Source organism: Megachile rotundata, chromosome 9 (genome assembly GCF_050947335.1).
Source record: "Megachile rotundata isolate GNS110a chromosome 9, iyMegRotu1, whole genome shotgun sequence".
Taxonomy (NCBI): domain Eukaryota; kingdom Metazoa; phylum Arthropoda; class Insecta; order Hymenoptera; family Megachilidae; genus Megachile; species Megachile rotundata.
In genome coordinates, this window is record NC_134991.1 from 11,687,945 (window position 1) to 11,702,845 (window position 14,901).

Genomic DNA, 14,901 nt, shown 5'->3' on the forward strand with positions numbered 1-14,901 from the left:
TCTGGCCGCGCACCACGGCCGCCGGTTCGATATTGCTGCCTCTCTTCCCGACCTCTCGCCGGGTCCCCACCTCGTTCCGCCATGCCGTGCCCTCCGTGCCCTCCTATTCCCCCCGGCCGCCAGTTCCCGCTGTCCACGATCCGCATTGCACGATGACGAGGACCACGACGACGACCAAGAGCCGCGACGAGCCACGATGACGACGTTCGTGACGACGCGAACCATGCGCCACCGTACGTCGTCTACACCCGACCACCGACTATCCTTCTCTCTGTCTGGACGAGCTAACCTTCCTGATGGGAACACGCCGACCGATCGATGCTTTATCCTGCGTCCTTCTCCTCTGGCGAGCTAAATGTCACTCGGCGCCGCGCCGTTTGAACGTCGCGAACTATCGTCTAACGATTCTAATTGGTTATTCCTCTTTCGAGACAGTTTTTCGATCTCCGACTCGTGGTACCACCTTCGTCCTTGACTTTCATCACTTGGATGGTTCGATAGCTCCGATCGACTAGGTACGAGATAACTTGCGAATTCTGGATAATGTGGCCTATTCTTCTGGTAATGCGTTTTCTGTTATAACAGGTGTACGTACGATTTACAATGCGGTATAATTCAACGTGTGATTTCACGGAAACCGTTGAAGCACATGCAGCTCCGCATCGTAACGCATCATAGTTCTACGCAAGTCCACGCGCCACAATCTCACGCATCGTAATTCGATGCGCCGTAATTCGACGCGTCATAATCCCACGCGCCGTAACTCCACACGTCGTAGTTCCACCTGCTGCGTCATATTTCCACGCGCTGTGCTTTCACACGCCGTAATCCCACGCGTTGCAGCTTCATGCGCTATAATTCCATGCGTCGTACTCCCACACGCCGTAATTTCACACGTTGTAATTCCAAGCATTGTAATTCCAGGCGTTTAAACTTCTTATATTAACTCCACGTCGCGTAGTTCCATGTGCTATGATTCCATGCGTTGCACTTGCATGCATTGTAATTTTTTACGTGACGTACTTAAACGCGCTCTAATTCCACGCTAAATAATTCCATGTATCTTTTGAAGTTCTAGACGGTGATCTTCATGTGCCGTACTTCCACGAATTGCAGCTTCAAGCGCCGTAATTCCACGCATCGTAGCTTCAAGCGTCGTAATTCCACGCATTCGTAACTTCACGCATCGTAACTTCACGCGTCATAACTCTACGCGTTATAATTCCCAGTACTGTAACCCTATGGGCCGTCCATCGCACCGTCCGTAATTCCACGCGCCGTAGTTTCATGTTCCATAACTCCACGCGCCATAACGCTGCGCCTCCTAACTGCACGCATCGTAATTCCACGCACCATAACTCTATCCTTGCATCGAAATACATTTGCGCTCGCGTTAAGGCCCACTGTTTACAGTATTTCAAAACATTGACCAGTGTCCAGATGTTCAGGGTCGAATGCTCTTGAGTTTTCAAAATATTTCAAATCGCATAGCTTAACGAATGAATGGTTTAGCAGTCGATAATGAGCGGATATTTGCACATCTGTTCACTTGGCAAGAGGTTCCTGGCAGTTTTGCAAAGAACCGGTAAATATTCACCGAGAAACAGAATTTCGATCATTAAAACGGCGATCGCGTTACATAGTTTGTTGTTAACAAATTAACCGGCTACTCGCGGTTCTATTTCGCGCGATGACGAGCCGTAATTGAAGACGCTTTTTTTATTTTCAGTCCGACTGTTGAATGAAGGTGAATTGCCGTTGGTAATGGCCATCGGTAGAACAAACAGAGTATTTTCTGCGAGAAAATAGACGGAGGACACCCACGCAGCTTCTCCGAAGAATATTTATTAATACAGGAGATAAAATCTTGGAATTAAGCGATGCAGAACATGATTAATCGAGGTTCACAATTTCGAATTAACATTTTACCTTTGGTTCTTAGCTTGTCGTTTAAAAACGTCCCAATAAACATGTCGTAAGATTCATAAATAGCGGACAATATCATTGGTTAAGGTTCGTTTAATACAAACTACTTCGTGGAAGTACTGTGCCAGCAAAATGCAGGAAAAAATGTGGAGTTAAGCCGATATCGTTTGTGGAACATGGTAAGAAACGGTACAAGTTTTATCAGCGGTACCATTCCGCGAAACAGTGACGCGTTATCGATAAATCATCGTTGCGTAATACGTGTTCAATGATAATCGTGACTGGTAAGCAAAACAACCGGAATTGTGTCATTGTATTCGATTTACTTCTTTGGATTATTTTATTTTATTAGGATTGAAGATGGGGGATTAGGCTATTGGAGGGATAGGGACTTGGGGGTTTAGGTATTTGGGAGTCTGGAGATCTGGGAGATTTAGGGATCTGGAGGATTAGGGATCTGGGGGTGTAGAGATCTGGAGGTTTAGGGATTTGGCATTTTAGGGATCTGGGGGTGTAGAGATCTGGAGGTTTAGAGATTTGGCATTTTAGGGATCTGGAGATTTAGGGATCTGCAGGATTAGGGATCTGGGGGTTTAGAGATTTGGTGGTCCAGGGATTTGGAAGTTTAGGGATCTGGAAATTTAGGGATCTGAAGGATTAGGGATCTGGGGGTGTAGAGATCTGGAGGTTTAGGGATTTGGCATTTTAGGAATCTGGAGATTTAGGGATCTGCAGGATTAGGGATCTGGGGGTTTAGAGATTTGGTGGTCTAGGGATTTGGAAGTTTAGGGATCTGGAGGATTAGGGATCTGAGGGTGTAGAGATCTGGAGGTTTAGGGATTTGGCATTTTAGGAATCTGGAGATTTAGGGATCTGTAGGATTAGGGATCTGGGGGTTTAGAGATTTGGTGGTCCAGGGATTTGGAAGTTTAGAGATCTGGAGGTCTAAGGATCTGGAGGTTTAGAGATCTGAAGATTAGGGATCTGGAGGATTAGGGATCTGAGGGAGTAGAGATCTAGAGGTTTAAGGATTTGGCATTTTAGGGATCTGGGGATGTAGGGATCTGGGGCTCTAGAGATCTGTAAGTTCAGGGATCTCGGGGTGAAGAGATCTGGGGGTCTAGGGTTCTGGAGGTTCAGGAATTTGATATTATAGGGATCTGAAGGTGTAGGAATCTGGAGGTCTAGAGATGTGGGATTCTAGGATTCTGGGATTTTAGGGATCTGTGGATGTAGAGATCTGGGGGTGTAGACATCTGGGGATATAGGGATCTTGGAATGTAATGATCTCAGTCTGAGGAATTTGGGAATTTAGCTAGATGTATAGGAATTGAAGGGTCCAGACATGTAGTAGTCTACGTCTCAATATAACACTCACACCTGTTCAGTTTTACAGTTTTACAAAATTATCCACAGCACAAAATATAATCTTAACTGACTCACCTAAAGTCACATTTAAAAAATAATTCTCATTCCCTAATCACCGGATATTACTCCAGATCTACCTTAAGCTCAGCAATAACAAAAATTATCTTTATTATCAACAAAAGAAAGCAGTCCGATATCAGTATCTATCTAGCAGTTTCAAAAATATTTATTGGCAAGAAATAATGAAGCCTCAATTTAGTGAATTATTATCGGCAGCAAGATTTCACGCAGAGAAGGATCATCGAAATCGATCAATCTTCTTAATTCGTCGATAATTTCCGCGCGTCCAAGGAGAAAAAGTCAATCGTGGCGATAGTGAACAGCAACGGCAGGTGCTTCGTCACATCTATTTATAAATAGCCGAGCCATCGTCTTCTATTTCTTCTGCACGGTTCAGCGAATAAGTATGCGAATCACACACGCTAGCACAAGATACCGATTGATACGCGTTAGCAGCATGCGAAAGTTCGCGAATCGGTCTCGTTTCAACCGATGTACATATGCAAATTGTTACGGAGCCAGTTGTTGCGGTAGGTCGGCTAAATGGAATAATTCTTGTGTTTCGTAGATGAAGGTAGATTCTTGGGATAATTCAAATTTTATTGCGTAGTGAACTGTCATTAAGCGTTGGGTAGGCTGAGTATTATAATCTGTTTCTTAGTCTTTGTGGCTTGATGTTGGAGGATATTTTAATATTCTTTGGAATTTGTGAAATATAGAATGTATCTTAGGATTGAAGTAAGCGTTTCACTATTTTAGTATTTCAATTTTTCGGTGCGTCGGTAATTTAGTGTTTTAATGATTTAGGAGTTTAGAGTTTTAGGAAGCTAGTATTTCAGCACCATAATTTTCCAGTATTCCTATGTACCATTATCCTTAGATTCTAGCATTGCAACGTTTTAGTATTCCCACGTTCCAGTGATCCCACCTTCTAGTATCCCCACGTTTCAGTGAATCCACCTTCTAGTATCTCCACGTTCAACTATCCCCACTTTCTAGTATCCTTACGTTCCAGTATCCCCACCTTCTGGTACCTCCACGTTCCAGTATCCCCACCTTCTGGTACCCCCACGTTCCAGTATCCCCACCTTCTAGTATTCTCACGTTCCAGTACCCCCACGCTCCACTATCCGTACCATCTAGTATCCCCACATTCCACTATCTCTACCTTTTAGTATTCCACGCTTCACTATCCCCACCTTCTAGTATCTCCACTTTCCAGTAACCCCATGCTCTACTATCCCCACCTTCTAGTATCCCCATATTCCATTATCCCCACCTTCTAGTATCCCCACGTTCCAGTACCACCACGCTCCACTGTCCCCACCTTCTAGTATCTCTACGTTCCAGTACCCCCACGTTCCACTATCCCCACCTTCCAGTATCCCCACATTCCAGTACCCCCACGTTCCACTATCCCCACCTTCTAGTATCCCCACATTCCAGTATCCCCACGTTCCACTATCCCCACTTTCTAGTATCCTCACGTTCCAGTATCCCCACCTTCTGGTACCCCCACGTTCCAGTATCCCCACCTTCTGGTACTCCCACGTTCCAGTATCCCCACCTTCTAGTATTGTCACGTTCCAGTATCCCCACCTTCTGGTACCCCCACGTTCCAGTATCCCCCTGACCCACTATACCTACCTTCCACTATCCTCACGTTGCACTGTCCCCACTTTCTAGCATTCAACCTTCAGTATCCCCACGTTCCAGTGTCCCCACGTTCCACTATCCCTACATTTGAGTATCCCAACATTGCATTATCCCACCTCAGCATCTCTACATTCGAGTATTCCCATATTCTATTATACCAACATTTCAGTATCCCAATGTTCCAGCATCCTGTCACCTATTACACCCTAGTAGTCTACCACAATATTGTGTTGATACCACAGTACATTTAGACTACTTCTATAATACCCCTGTATTACTATCCCATTACTGTAACATCATAGTACTCTGATATCACCTCCTGCACTCTACTATCTCATCATAAGCACTCTAAAATCACATCTAGCACTCTACCTCATCATAAGTATCTCTTATGATGCTCTTACTCTAATATCTAATATCTATGATCCACATAGCAGTGCTATAAGTTCTAGCACTTTACTATATCACACCTACCATCAATTCTATAGCTCCCAATAAAAATTTCGACTCTAAATACTCTAAATATCTTTATATAACCAGTTAATCTTTTCCCTCTCACGTATCAGTATCTATATTTTTTGAACCTATCAGTGTTCTATAGATTCCGGATATAAGTAATGGGAATTATATAAACATTTCTGAGAAGTGTGCTAGTAATGGGTTCACCGCGTGCGTAAATCTTTTAAGCCGGTCGAAATGTTGGCATAATATTTGCTCTCCTTCGAATTCGAAGACAGACGAGCAACGTCCACACGTGTGACCGAATATCTCGGTTTATGAAGGATATCGATCCTGCAGTGAAATCATTGTGCAATGAACTTGTTTTCCAGAAGATTAAACACGATTGGTTTAATTAGTTGTGTGCTAATTACTCGATTGCAAAATTCAATGCTGCGTTCACGTATGGATTGGTAAGACGATAGAGAATTGCAAAAACTTGTTATAACCAATGTAGACAATATTGGAAGAAATGGAAATTAAAATTCGTGAAATATATTAGGGATCAATATCGCAGGATGCACTTTGTGAATTGGCAGGCTGATTTTCATTGACTCCGCGCTTGCCAAAAGCATTCGCGCATCGGAAACATCGGTTTTTGGTCGGTTAGATCATTGTCAATGTCTATCTTGAACGTTGTACAGAAATAACATTCACCGCAGATGAATGCCAATAAAAACTGTTTCTCTCGAGCCATACTCTCGCTAATTTGCATTCAGATTGTCGACTATTAAAAGATTCCTGAAATATATACAACCTTGCTTTTGAATGGGTTTTTCCCTGTTTAAAGTCAGAGTCAAACAATCGAAGTATCATATGTTCTATTTTTCATAAAATAAATAAATCAACGTTCAAACATGAGACCATAAAAATGTACTAAAGATGTAAATGTAAGATTATATATTTTTAAATATTTTTATATTTAAAAATTTGAAAATATAAAAATATAATATATTGCAAATATTTAGCATTCGGTTATAAATGCATGATTAATGCCTTCAAGAATTGCTTCCGCCAGAGGTGTTCATACTCAGAAATAGATCAGAATTTCGCGTCACAGTGTTCAATAATCAATCGACCTAGCTCTCGTTATCGCTAATCGACGATCGGAATATTCAATGCGATAAACCAGTTATAGCATCGATTATTATTAGCTCGAAAGGAACAGAAGGAATAATTGGTACTCACTTTGAAGCTGCTGTATCGTGGCCTGGTACTCGGCTAACTTTTCATCCACGTAATCTTGACTTTGGTTCGCGATTATTTCCGCGGTGCTGGGTCCACTGGATTCTTCCTCCGTTTGCGAGTGATCCAGTGGAACTCCTACGTACTCGTAATCTCCGGGTCGGTAGGGTCCGATCATGTATTCTGCTGGTCCGGTGGCTAAGGGTGACGATGTACCGCTTTCTGCGGAACTCTGTTACATGGACAAAATTAATGGTGAGAGGGAATTTTTTATTGGAGGGGTAAATTGGTAAGATTTAGTATTTATTTAGTGTGGGAGTGTGGTACTTAATGGTACTATAATATTATATTGCATCGCAAGGTTATTCAAGGGCTGGAGTATGCAGCTCTTGAATATTCTAGCATTCAGATATTCCATCACTCAGGTATTTCATCACTCACGTGTCCCATCACTCAGGTATTCCATCACTCAGGTATTCCATCACTCAGATATTCCATCACTCGAGTATTCTATCACTCAGGTGTCCCATCACTCAGGTATCCCGTCACTCAAGTATCCCATCACTTAGGTATTCCATCACACAGATATTCCATCACTCAAGTATCCCATCACTCAGGTGTCCCATCACTCAGGTATCCCATCATTCAAGTGTCCCATCACTCAGGTATCCCATCATTCAAGTGTCCCATCACTCAGGTATCCCATCACTCAGATATTCCATCACTCAGATATTCTATCACTCAGGTATCCCATCACTCAGGTACCGCATCACTGAGGTGTTCCATCACTCAGATATTCCATCACTCAGGTATCCCATCACTCAGGTATCCCATCACTCAAGTGCTCCATCACTCAGATATTCCATCACTCAGATATTCCATCACTCAGGTATCTCATCACTCAGGTACCCCATCACTCAGGTGTTCCATGACTCAGGTGTCCCATCACTGAGGTATCCCATCACTCAAGTGTTCCATCACTCAGGTGTCCCATCACTCAGGTATCCCATTACTCGGGTATCCCATCACTCAGGTGTCCCATCACTCAGGTGTCCCATCAATCAGGTATCACTGGGGTGTCCAAGCATTCGAGTATTCCATCACTCGGATATTCAAGCACTCGAGTGTCTGTGAACTCGACTATCCAAGCACTCGAAAATCTCAACATTCTGATATCCAGCACTCGACTATTCTAGCGCTCGAACATGTCAGCACTCGGTTATCTAGGCACTCTAATATCTTAGTACTTTGTTACCCGAGCACTCTAATATCCCAGCACTCGGCTATCCAACCACTCTAGTATCCTAGCATTCGACTGTCCAAGCACTCTAACATCTCAGCACTCTAATATCCCATCACTCAAGTTATCCAATTACCCTAATACCCCATTACTTTAATATTCCATCACTCTAAAATTCCCCACTTCCACATTCCAGCACTTGAAATTCCCAACCCCTAATGTCCAACCACTCTAACACCACAATTCCAATATCCATCATTCTAATATCTCAACACTCAATATTCAAATACTTCAAAAAAATTTTATATTTGCAAACTACAAAGTATTAAACTTGCAAAGTACAAAGTATGAAATTTGTAAAGTACAAAGTATAAAACTTGCAAAGTACAAAGTATTAAACTCGCAAAGTACAAAGTATGAAATTTGTAAAGTACATAGTACTAAACTTCTTAAATACGGAAATGATTTGGAAATAAAATTTCTGTCTGACAGAAAGTGATTCCCACCAAAAGCAACATGAAAGACGAAAAGTGAACTAAAGCAGAGGCAAACCTCGTAAGTTTGTTTTGCACATCAAAGCACGTGACATTCATTGAGGTTTCTCAGCAGAATACATCCGTCTATATGTATGCATATCTATTCGCATGTTAACGCAAGCGTTATTTACGTACACGGTAAGACGTAAGTACAGACTCAATACGGTTTTTACATTTGCTGCTTCCTGTAATCGTTTCGACGGTGCAACCTTTCAATTACTTTCTAAGAGCAATTTATTTTTATGAAGCATTTGCTTTTATAACTTCCTTATTGATCGCTGGTTACTGGCCTTCTTAACATCTTTTGCTACGTGAATTTTCATGTTCTGTGTGTTCTTGCTTTTCTTGATCAAATTTTTATGTTCTGGGTATTAAAAAATGGATGGTGTAATAATAATAAGACATTTATGTAAGAGATAATAATGATAAGATATTTTATGAATATTTGTAAAATTGCTGTTAGTTTCTTTAGATATATTTATGCCACTGCAGTGGATTCAGACATATGTGGCATACGATGCTGCAGTAGATACAGACATTCGTTGTCAGACACTCGTAAACTAATATTATTCAGTCGTCATCATATTAAAGTTGTAAATTGCAATTTGTGACACAAGAAGCACTCATTATTTTTGATAACCCAATTTTGCTAATAAGTCAAATTCTTCTCCTTTCTATATTATTTTTAATTGCACCCTGTCGAAGTTGTAAATTGCAAGCGATTCTAGCGCGTTTCTCCCTACTCTCAATCCCCAAAGATTTTTCTCTTTTCTCTCAGTTCGTGATCTTGATGGACAGGGAACATTCATCAGTTTCTAAGCTGTTCATGAGTCAGCACGCGAATCCTCGACCCGGTCAGCGAATTTATCACGAGCGGATTCTATCGAATCAGCAGATACAATCTATCGAGAGTGTCTGCGAGCGTATAGAACATGTCGGGAATTTCAGATGACATAATCGTTTGAAACTACTCGAAAACAAGTGGAGCAAGAAAGTATCAAGAATTCTCTGCCCAATAGAATTACCCTCTATCAAAAATACATATGTTCTTTAAAAATAACACTGTCTAAAAATATTTTTGTAGATACATTTTAAATAGCGCTATTTTTTCAACAGTGATACAAGGCAACATTCTGTGAGTATCAAAAATTGATTCGATGAAGTTGAACAAAAAAATGATGTAGAAATAAAATGTTCAATTATACTGAAAATCATAGTAATCATTTTAAATAACAAATTACAGTATTTTAATAAAAAATTAGAATGTAATTGACACTTTGATGATCACAGTGCATTTGTACTCAGACATATTATAAGTGGAATTTTTAAAATTAAGGGTAGTATTTCAATTTCATTTTTTAATCTATTATTGTGTATCATTGTTTCTACGTTTCTTCTGATTTTTTTTTAAATAATTAATTTTACTGAATTTACTGTGTCGGTCACATATGACCACCCTAATGAACAATATGTATATTAAACTAGTCTACATTATCATTTACTTAATGTGATATTAACAGAGAACATATTAAAAGATTATCTGTACATCATTGTGTCGACATTTCTTCTCTTCTTCTTCTAAATAATTAATTTGACTGAATTTGCACATATGACCAGTCACATATGACCATCCTAATAAACAATATGTACATTAAACTAGTCTACATTATCATCTACCTGATGTGATATTAACAGAGAACATATTAAAAGATTATCTGTTTCCCTTAAAAACCACAGAAGGAATTTTCATAAAAAAAATAAATTATAAAAAAAAATGAAGAAAGTATATTCGTGGATTTCGTATTGCGACCAAAGTGCATTCACATTGCACCTGAGAAACCGGTCGTCGAAACGCGTCTCGGCCTACATTTTATTCGGGTCCCTATTTCGAAGAAGCGAACGCGTGCCACGGCGTGGGCGTCGAAGAAGACGTTGCAAACGAAAGCAGAACCGCTCCACGTGGCGAATTCGTCATCGCGATTCTTCAACCTTCTCGAACGAGCGGATCGTAAAATTTAACGCGAACATCCAGATCGTGCCTTTTGTTCGAGGTAAAGCGGCCGAGCTTTCACCTTCTGTGTTCCGTGACTCAAAAGAATTTCGATTCTCGAGAACCCTTGAAACCTAGAGGCTTTCACTGCCAGTTAACTCTCGCTTCTACCGACAGTTGATTTTAACATGCAATCTTCCGATAACGATTTTCTGGGGCTGTTAATGGGAATTTCTGTGCGTGAATTCGGACGTGGAGAGGGATTCGAGTTTAGGGAATTTGGGGAGGTGGGAATTTGGGGGATGGAAATTTGAGAATTTTGGGATTTGAGGATTTGGACGGTGTGGGAATTTGGAGGACCAAGAATTTGGGGGTTTTGGGGATTTGAACAGTGTGGGATTTGGGGACTTTGAGAATTAGGTGATGTGAGAATTTGGGGATTTGGGAATTGGACGGTGTGGGAATTTGGAGGACCAAGAATTTGGGGATTTGGGAATTGGACGGTGTGGGAATTTGGAGGACCAAGAATTTGGGGGTTTTGGGGATTTGAACAGTGTGGGATTTGGGGACTTTGGGAATTAGGTGATGTGAGAATTTTGCGATTTGACAATTCGACAATTTGGGAATTTGGAGGACCAAGTATTCGGGGATTTGGGAATTGGACGGTGAGGGAATTTGGAGAACCAAGAATTTGGGGATTTGGGAATTGGACGGTGTGGGAATTCGGAGGACCAAAAATTTGGGGATTTAGGGATTTGAACAGTATGGGATTTGGGGACTCTGTGAATTAGGTGATGTGAGAATTTTGAGAATTCGATGCTTTAAGAATTTGGGGACCTGAGAATTCAGGAATTTTCGAATCCTAGACGACGAGAATTTCTAAGGTCCCTAATTCTCATTCTTCACATTTTCACATTCACAGTTCCCACATACCTCACCAAACTCCATCCCCCATAACCATCCTCCACAACCTCAATTCATCCAAAGTTCCAATCTCCCAATATACACAAAAACCCCAATCTCCAACACTAAAAAACCTCAACCATATTAAAAATAAATGAACATCTTCAACTTACCTGAGCGGGTATGTAAGGTCTAGGTGCAGGACTCCCAATCGGAAGAGGCGAAGGCCATCTAGGTCTCGGACACTGTATGTAGCTAGTCGGCGATCCAAAAACCGGGGATATACCAGGTGAAATCGGCATTCCTATAGGCACCGGACTCATCGGGTGCATCATTCCGGAGTACGTCAGAGGAGACGCAGGATGAGCATGGTGAACCGGTGTCGGTGGTCCTCGAGGACGCGGAGGATGCGGCGAACTCGAAGGACTATATGGCGACGGGGGTCTGTAATGGCCTGGCATGTTGGGTCTGGCCGACCAACCCCCTGGCCCGCCTTTTCCATGGGGTTTTGATGGCGGCTGCGACATCTTTTACTATTTCGAAGCTTCACCCGGCGCGCTTCGATCACCTAGCATCGCTGCAATCATATTGATAAACAATTATATTAACATTTTGCTTATTCAAACTGATCTGACAATTTAATAAAAAATGTTTCTTAATGGTGCTCTCGCTTTTATATGATGACAAGTTGCAGATGATTTTAACATTTTGTTTATTCAAGCTGATCTGACTTGATAAAAAAAGTTTTTTAATGGTGCTGTCTTTTTAATGTGATGACAAGTTGCAGATGATTTTAACATTTTGTTTATTCAAACTAATCTGACTTGATAAAAAATGTTTCTTAATGGTGCTCTCTCTTTAATATGATGACAAGTTGCAAATGATTTTAACATTTTGTTTATTCAAACTGATCTGACTATTTAATAAAAAGAGTCTGTTTAATAAAAATTTGTTATGCTGTTCATTTTTTGGCTTCACATCATGGTTCAGTTTTGTCTTGTTGATAAGTTGTAGATGATAATTAGATTTTGTGTTTTGAAGTTCATCTAACAATTTAATAAGAATATTTCTTAATAATGTACTCTCTTAATAACGTGTTCATTAGTTCAGGTATATTATTTTTTTGATAAGTTCAGATTTTATTTAGTGAAGTTGACCTAACAATTTATTAAAAATATTTCATGATGGTGTACCTTCCTTGATTTACCTAAGTTCAATAACATTATCTTATTCTAAAATTGTGATTGTTATTAAAACTTCATTAAGTGAAACTAATTTAACAATTCAATAAAAATATTTTATAGTGATGTACTCTTCTTGATTTTCATAGGTGAAGTTGACCTAACAATTTATTAAAAATATTTCATGATGGTGTACCTTCCTTGATTTACATAAGTTCAGTAACATTATTTTGTTCTAAAATTGTGATTGATATTAAGACATCATTAAGTGAAACTAATTTAACAATTCAATAAAAATATTTTATAATGATGTACTCTTCTTGATTTTCATAGGTGAAGTTGACCTAACAATTTATTAAAAATATTTCATGATGGTGTACCTTACTTGATTTACTTAAGTTCAGTAACATTATTTTATTCTAAAATTGTGATTGATATTAAGACATCATTAAGTGAAACTAATTTAACAATTCAATAAAAATATTTTATAGTGATGTACTCTTCTTGATTTTCATAGGTGAAGTCATCTTACATTATTGTCAAGTTGTGACTGATATTAAGACTTCATTAATTGAACTTGATGTAACAATTCAATAAAAATATTTCACGAAGGTGTACCTTCTTTGATGTTCATAAGTTCAGCCACATTATTTTATTCTCAAGTTGTGGCTGGTGTTAAGACCTCATTTATTGAACTTAATGTAACAATTCATTAAAAATATTTCATGAAGAAGTACCTTCTTTGATGTTAATAAGTTCAGCCACATTATTTTATTCTCAAGTTGTGACTGATATTAAGACCTCATTTATTGAACTTGATGTAACAATTCAATAAAAATATTTCATGAAGGTGTGCCTTCTTTGATGTTCATAAGTTCAGCCACATTATTTTGTTCTCAACTTGTGACTCGTGTTAAGGCTTCATTTATCAAACCTGTCATAACAATTTCATGCATTAAGTTCATGCATAAAGTTCGCAAAGTTCAAAATTCCTGACGTAATTAAAGATACAAGAAAAGAGGATATTCTGTGTAAGCGTCTTGCACGTCTAACGAGCTCTGGGTCGCGTAGTGGCAGTGAGTAGGCAGATTAGGCTGGGCAATGATCCAAAAGTCTCTCGAAATAGGCGCTTAGATTGTCTGCCTTCCTACTGACTTGTGCACGTTAACGCGTGAAAAATGTGTAACGTACAAATCGCGGCGCCGTGCGTGACGTTACACAATATGTGGACGTGCAAAATCGTGGTCGGTGAAGTTAAATGAAACGACTGCACCGCGTACTTTGCTGGCTTATCAGCGGGCTCGTGAGCTCTTTCGACAACAGGTATGGAACTGTGCTTAATCTCTTGTACATTGGCAGATAACAAAATAACATTAAACACGTCTTTGTGGAAATACGATATGCTCGCAGGCTATGCCCTTATCTGTAATTTGTAATTGTACAATTAAGAATTAGTCATTCTTTGATGTAGGAGAAAATAAATAAATTTTGAAGATTTTCACTTTGGAGAGATATCACATTTGCACAGAGTAGAGAAATATACCACATTTACATGGAAATATGTTACTTTGTAATTGGTAGATTTAATGAACGAGGTGTTTAGGAACACTATGAACCCTCACTGTTTTCAGAATTAACTTTTTATTAAAATTCTGATGAATTTTTCTGATGACCAAGATTTTGCGTACAGATCACTTCTAATCTTCTTCCTCCAAGCAAATTTTCCTCTACAATTGATTTCAGATTGAAGGAAGAATTTACAATGTGAACACAATGTATGTGTTTGTGAATGTCTTCCGTATGTGAGTGTCCTCCACATATGAATGTCCTACATATATGAATGTCCTCCACATATGAATGTCCTACATATATGAATGTCCTCCACATATGAATGTCCTACATATCTGAATGTCCTCCACATATGGAATGTTCTACACATGTGAACGTCCTCCTCATATGAACGTCCTCCACATATGAACATCCTCCATAACTACATCCTTAATTACAAAGAGTACCTCACACAAGGTTTACAAGATGACTTAATAAAACCATGACGAAGTAAAATGCAAGGAAGTTAGGTGAGACATAGGTCGAAGGTCTAGAAGGTTTTTTGGCTGGACAGCGAGTGTAGGCCGACTAAATATAGTGACATTTCTATTTTAGAGAGACTCGAGCGGTGGCCATAGACACGTCCGACACGGCAGGTATATTTGCAACGACTGCGTCAGATATTTCAGAAAGTGACGCGAATATTAACACCTACAATTGGCCTTGCCGGTGACACTGTATACTGCGGATGGCGCCGACATTGTTGCACTCTCGGTACCACACGCGACTTTCATTCAAATTCAAATCGTT

General features: G+C 39.9%; 1 long non-coding RNA gene across 2 annotated transcripts; it reads left to right on the forward strand.

Moving 5' to 3' along the window:
- Window positions 1–122: 122 nt before the first annotated feature.
- On the forward strand, window positions 123–12,224 carry LOC105662971 (uncharacterized). 2 transcript variants are annotated; one of them, XR_013039430.1, is made up of 5 exons: window positions 123–561; window positions 1,073–1,585; window positions 1,730–2,105; window positions 8,426–8,614; window positions 9,248–12,224. It is a non-coding gene; the product is annotated as an uncharacterized LOC105662971 (long non-coding RNA). The 2 variants fall into 2 exon arrangements; XR_001096455.2 differs by lacking the exon at window positions 1,073–1,585 and having other exon boundaries at window positions 133–561.
- Window positions 12,225–14,901: the final 2,677 nt, after the last annotated feature.